Source organism: Phoenix dactylifera, unplaced genomic scaffold (assembly GCF_009389715.1).
Source record: "Phoenix dactylifera cultivar Barhee BC4 unplaced genomic scaffold, palm_55x_up_171113_PBpolish2nd_filt_p 000401F, whole genome shotgun sequence".
Lineage (NCBI taxonomy): Eukaryota > Viridiplantae > Streptophyta > Magnoliopsida > Arecales > Arecaceae > Phoenix > Phoenix dactylifera.
In genome coordinates, this window is record NW_024067843.1 from 198,357 (window position 1) to 205,355 (window position 6,999).

General features: G+C 38.1%; 1 pseudogene; it reads left to right on the forward strand.

The window, feature by feature from the left end:
• The window catches only part of LOC120105932, a 50,381-nt pseudogene extending 44,080 nt beyond the window's left edge, over window positions 1-6,301 (forward strand).
• Window positions 6,302-6,999: the final 698 nt, after the last annotated feature.

The window sequence follows — 6,999 nt, forward strand, 5'->3', positions numbered from 1 at the left end:
CTGTTCTAAATTTGAATTAAAGTTGCCTTCACGACTGGGAGTCGACTCGTCTTGACCTGGAGTCGACTCGTCAACTTCTGGAGCTGACTTGGCAATTTTGGAGTCGGCTCATCCACTGAAGTCCGTGGATCCAATTTTGAATTTTGTCCACTCGAGTCGACTCGACTGTCCTGGGAGTCGACTCGAATCTCAGAGCCCGAACTCCCGATCCTCTGTCTTTTGGCTCGTCTAGTCTTGGAGTCGACTCGAACTTCCTTGGAGTCGACTCGGCTCTCAGTTTCCGAAAGATGGTCTTCTGCCTTTTGACGTGAAGCTGTCTTGGAGTCGACTCGAGCTGTCTGGGAGTCGACTCGAATCTCAGAGGCAGTAACTTGGTTTTCTGTCTGTCTTGGGGTCGCGGTGTCTTGGAGTCGACTCGCGTATTGCGGGAGTCGACTCGAATCTCAGAGTCCATAAAATGCTCTCTGACTTTTTCTTTGTGTACCGCTGAGAGTCGACTCTTGCTTTCTCTGGAGTCGACTTGCCACCTATCGGAGTCGACTCGCGTTCCACTGGAGTCGACTCGAATCTCAGACCCGAAAACTGTTCTCTGACTTTTCTGCCTGTGACTGCTTGGAGTCGACTCTTACTTCCTTGGAGTCGACTCGCGCACTTCGGGAGTCGACTCGCTGACAGGTTCTGAGTTGAAGCTTTCTGTCCTTCTGTCTGTTCTCAGTCGGAGTCGACTCGTACTTATCTGGAGTCGACTCGAGCTCGTGCCAGTGAACTTGATACGCTTGGAGTCGACTCGTGATACTCGGGAGTCGACTCGAGTCTCAGACATTGGTTCAAACAGACTCCTTAACTTATCCAAAAATTATGAACCAAATCTTGGGACACTTAGACAGGATTTTCACTGAAACACTCAATTGAATTCATTAGTAATCAAAAGATATACTCAAATGCTTTGAGCTCATCAAAATCAAATGGGGTTTTAATCAATCACTCCACATGTTCTATTTGCTTGCTTTTGTCTGAAATTTTTATATTTATTGCTTTGTTGAAGGTTAAATTTGACTTGCTCTCTGAAGATTTTTGTGAATGTCTTTATGAATTTAGAATAACGCCAGGTATGTTTTCGTTTAAACTTTTAAGCTCCTGAATCTGGAACTGAGTGTAATTTTCTCTTTTATGCATTGATATCTGGTTAATCTTTGGCACCTAGAGAAATCACTAATGATTGGCAATTCTTTAGGAAGAATTCTGCATATCTGCTGCTAGTTAATGTAGAAAAATGTTCATTTTACATCTTAAACAAATTAATGAAATAGAAATTAATGAAATGATCAGAAATTAACTCTTTCTGGTTCTAAATACTTATATAGAACCAGAAATGAAATTAATGCATGCCTTCCACAAAAGCAAATTAATGAGCAACTAATCAGGGCAAGTCATGCAGCACAGCTGGAAAGGGGGGCAATATATATCCCTTACATTTGAAATGGAAAACAAATGGACAAGATGTCATTCTAGCTAACCAAGACAAATATGAGGTGCAGTTTTAGTAAATCAGCCTGATTTATGAATTTGTTTGTATTGGCAGCAGACATTATCATGGTTTGCTTTACTTCATACATAAGTTCTAAGCATTGAGCACCCCTTCAGATTCCCTTGCTTCTAATGGAATAATTCAAAAGCCTCCAATACAAATTGAAAAAGAACAGATTCTTAGGGGTTGTTTGCTTGTCAGGTTTTAGTCCATACTGACTGTAATTCTTGTAATTTGGTTTCTTTTCATACAGCCTATTTTGTGCAAACTGGTGCATCATAGAACCTGATAATTCAATTTTATAGAAAAGGCGCCCCCTTCTTCTTCATAGACTTGTTTTATAGAATATCAGGTTTAGTGTTTATCTTGTTTCTAACAACTCAGAGACAACAAAAAGAAGGTTTTTGTTTCTTGCAGTGATGCTGTACATAAAGAGCATGATGGCTTCTTTTAACTAATTTCTTTGTAGTATGCACATTTATATGCACATATTAATGCATTTTTAAATAGATTTCAATTGCTTAAGTACTTGCTTAGGTAACAAAATGTCCCGAGGAAAACGATTCAGAGATGTGGAGTTCCAGCAGTCTCAGGTGGGATCTTCTTCTGCTCAGTCCATGCGATCCCAGCAGCCCCAGCAGCACGAGTCCGAGTCTCAGCATGAGTTCCAGTCTCAGCAACATCCAGGCCAGGAGGTTATGGATGACTTGCATATCCAGGGTAATTTGATTTAAAGTGCATATATTAAGTTCATTTACAATCTAATTATTTTAATTAATTTGCCTCCAATGTTTTAATTATTATTTTTTATAGATGAACAAGGGAGAGTGAGGTTGACACGGGATTCCTCTCGAGCACGGGATGTGTGGCAGCTTCGTGAGGATGAGAAGATAGTCGTCGAATGCAACGAACTAGGGCAGCCCATCAAGTGGGCTGGAAGCCTTTTATCAAGTTTTTTAGGATCGGTTGCGCGTAGGGGTCAGTTGTGTCCGCTCAACTATCATAAGTGGAATGATATGCTTCCTTCTTATAAAGTTGAGCTTCTTAAATTTGTACAGGTAAAGAATTGAATTTAATATTGTTAATTTGATAGCTACTGTATGTTAATTTGCTTACTATTACAATTTTAATTTTTCGATTTAATATTATTATAACATTCTTTATTTTGGTGTAGAAAAAGTTTGTGCTCCCTCCAGAGAGCCATGATTGGGTGCTAAAGTCCCTCAATCGCAAATGAAAAGAATATAAGTCGAAGTTGAAGGCCGACTGGAAGCGCGAGGGTATGACAGAGGAGGAGGTTGCTCGTGTTTGTCCTCCTGATGTATACCATCATCAGTGGAGGGAGCTTATTCACTATTGATTTTCTGAGAGATGACAGGTTGTGTATTCTATCTCAATACCTTATATAATATTTAATACATTTAATATATTACAATGTTTACTTTTTTCATGGTAGACATATTCTGACATTGGTCAAGCGGCACGAGCATCTCAGACAATTCCTCACACTTCAGGCTCGAAGAGTTATGCAAGGCTCCTAGCTGAATTCGTAAGTTTTTTTGAAACTTTTTGAAACTCTTATATCATATAGCATGTATCATGATATGTAGCACTTCCAATACACTTTTTGTTGTAGATGGAAGACCATGGGAGGAAACATGGTGAGGTGGAGTTCTATAAGATGACTCACATCCACCGAGATGGCAGCTTTGTCCGGAAGGAGTCGAGAGATATAGTTGTATGTATTCATTAATAATTTGTACAACTGGTTTTTCATGTATTTCAATTTTTTAAAAATTAATTTGATTTTTTTTAGAGATATAGGACAGAGCTACATCCTTTATTTTAGAGCGTATCGGAGAGTCATCTTCAATCGGCAACACGAGAGGTATCGAAGCTCAGGTGTTTACAGAATTGATGGGCTCGGAGCGTTATGGTCGAGTGAGGGGTTATGGCGTTGGAGTTACCCCCACTCAGTTGTCTGCAGTGGGTAGATATACTCAATATGCTAGACAGAGTAGTAGCACTGCAGAGGTTAATGATCTGAAGGCAGAGATAAAAGAGTTGAAGCAGAGCCACCAGACAGAGATGCAATCTTTGAGGGCTCAGATTAATCAGATTACATCTTTGTTGCATCAGTTTGTCCCTCCTCAGGTAAATTACTACATCTACTTGAACATTTTGCATAAGTATCATATTTTTCTTAAAGATCTTAATAATTTTTGTATTCTTAACTTCTTTAGTTTTTTTATTACAGGTTCCTGATACTTCATCTGCACGTAGAGATGGTGATGCTAGCGACCCCTGAAGCATTTATTTTGGAGTTTTATATGTATTTTTTATGTTTTTTGAAGTACATTGTAAACGTAAATTGATAGTATGAATGTAATTTGACAATATGAATGTTTAGATAAATATGTTTGATTTTGTGTATATCTCGCTTAGTGTGTGTGGCTTTGATTTTGTAAACAGGGTTTAAAAAATTTTAAATTTTTTTTAAAAAAAATAATATGCTAACGATGCTTTAAAGCGTCGTTAAAATTCCGACCAGAAATCAATTAGCGACGCTTTAAAGCGTCGGTAAATCGAACAGAAATCAATTAGCGAAGCTTTAAAGCGTCGGTACGTTTGAATTAACGATGCTTTAAAGCGTCGGTAAATCGAACATTTACTGACGCTATAAAGCGTCGTTAATTCAAACGTACCGACGCTTTAAAGCGTCGCTATGTTTTAAATTACCGACGCTAAAAAGCGTCGGTAAAGCGTCGCTAATTTTCAATGCTTCCGGAAGCGTCGGAAAATATTTTCTCCACTGTAGCATAGGCGACGCTTTACTGACGCTTAGGAAAGCGTCGGGAGGATTTTAGCGACGCTTAAAAGCGTCGCTAAAGGCCAAAAAATGCGTCGCTAATGCCCAATATTCTTGTAGTGATGGTTGAGTTCATGCCAAAGTTTAGCGTGCCAGAGATGGCATGATTCATACCCAAAAGATGGAAGTATAGCAGATGATGCTATTAAAGGATGATATTTCTGAAAACCAAGGATCTTTTCCCTGCAGCGAAATAAAATCAAGAAAAAAATCCTGCAAAACAATGAATAGGGTGATAGAAACATAGATCTCACTACTAGCAACTCAAGCGTGTTGCCTCCTAAGACATCCACGCTCACTGCCTCTCCCTGGATTTTTATGGCCCTTTTCTTTTCTACGTTACTTATGGTGATGGCTAACCCTAGCTATTTATATTCACCATATAAAATCCTAGACAATGATATGTGTGGAATTCTTAGGGATCTTTATTCTCGACCGTAGGATCACTGAAAAATTATTTTTTACAAAACCCCTTATATTCTTTTAATTCTAAATTTTGGGCTTTTACAAATTGCAAAAATGTCCATCAACACTTTGCAATTGACCCCTGAGAAAAGGAGTTTAATTTAGTAAATTTTCTTTTGTTTACAATTTTGTTTATTTATCCTTTTACCACACTATATTCCACATAAGCCAATAGGATCAAAAAAAATATCACTGATTAAATTTTTGGCTTATATAATTCTTAATTCTTATTCTGTAAATTCAGTTAGATCTCAAAAATTATTTCTAAAATAATTTCACAAATAAATATTTTATTTATAATAATAATAAAACATAATAAAAATGTTTTTTATAAATCTCACTTGCCAGTTTTTCTTTTGGTCCAACCTCATATAGACATACTAAATATACTACCTTAAATTGAGGCTGGTGGATTCCTTATTGAGCATCTATACAAATTTATCTGGTGCACTCAAGACCCAACTTTGTTTGTATATTTGATCTTGAGAAGACCATTAACAATTAACTCGGTCAAAGCGCAAGAACATATCAAATATATCTGTATAGACCTCTCAGGTCAAACGACATATAAACTAATTGTGTTGAATACTCTTTTTAACATCAGTGATTACTTCTAGAAGGTATTTATATTTGGATCCCGTTTAGTGCATGTACTCTTACACTGCACCCACTCGTTTCCTTAAGGTCTCTACCTCAATGATGGAGTCTATCATCCTATTTATATAGCCGCACAATGAGTGTAGGCTTAAAATATGTAACTCGGCCTAGAACAACATGAGTTAACAAAGAACTAAAAAGCCATCACTCTGCGCCTATGATTCATTAATATCGGTGTGGTCCTTTTACAATGTTACTCAATATAAATACCATGTGAACATCTCATGTCACAATAAAATACCCAATAAACAAATAAACATATATGTAAAAAAGAGAAATAAATAATTCAATAATTATTAAAATTGATTTACATATTAGTTTCTGAGGGCATAATTCTAACAGCTATTACTCTGTTTATGGGAGTTCCAATGACGAATACTCGACTGCTACAAGGCTATGAAATAATGGACTCGTATGTACAAGAAGCTTCTGCTTTTGCTGCAAGTAAATTATGTCTCATGATGTGTGGGTCATCAGCGCTTCCATATCTAGTCCTAAAACAACTGGAAGAAATAACAGGCCATAGTCTTTTGAAACGCTATGGCATGACTGAGTTTATCATGGCACTATCCCAACCCTTGCATGGTATTTGAAAGGGAGGCACAATTGGCATACCTGTTCCTCGAGTAGCGGTCAAGATTATTCCGGAAGATGGGAGTGGAACTAGAACAACCAAGGTGGATGAATGTTGTGTTAGAAATCCTTCACTATTTAAGGAATACTAGAATCATCCTAAGATAACAAAAGAATCATTTACTGATGGTGATCCTCGTCTCTCATAGCAAGCTAAAACCATTATTTTTTTTATTCTCAAAGTTGAACATGATGCCGGTTATCTAATTGTGATAACCTAATTTTCTTGCGCTAGTGGGCCGGCCCGAAGAGGGCTAGGCCTTTAGCCCAACGTGCTTTGCTGCACAGGAGATGAGGAGAAGAAGACTTCGGTTAGGAGTCTTCTTTCTTCCCGTTCTCACCGAAAATCGGGACTCTTGGGGCAATTCAAGTTTATCTAGAACTCTAGAATTTCCTCTATTTAAGATCCTCCACTTTCTCCATTGAATACCATCCCCAATAACTGGAGGAATAGCCGTCGATCCCAATGTCCTTCTTCGAACCTCTTTCTTGGATCTCCGCTAGAAAAGCTACTGGGCTACCTCCCCAAATGAGGTAACCAATCCATACCTCTTTAACCACCTTTTTTTCGTGGATTTATAGTTGTTGTCACCTTGATTTGGACTGGCGAGTTGCTGGAATCTCATCCAAAATAGGGGTGCCCAATTTTGGCTCCTTTCCTCCCTTGTACATCACTGTCGATCACCGAAAAAGGTTGGGCTTTGATTCTTCTTGGGACCCTGAGATCGTGTGACCATTGGTTAGTGGAATCAGCCATGATTTAGGCCAAGATTGAGGTAGATCATCCCTTGGCCTTTGTGATCTTTATTATACTTGACTTCTAGTATGCCTGATATTCTCTTTATGC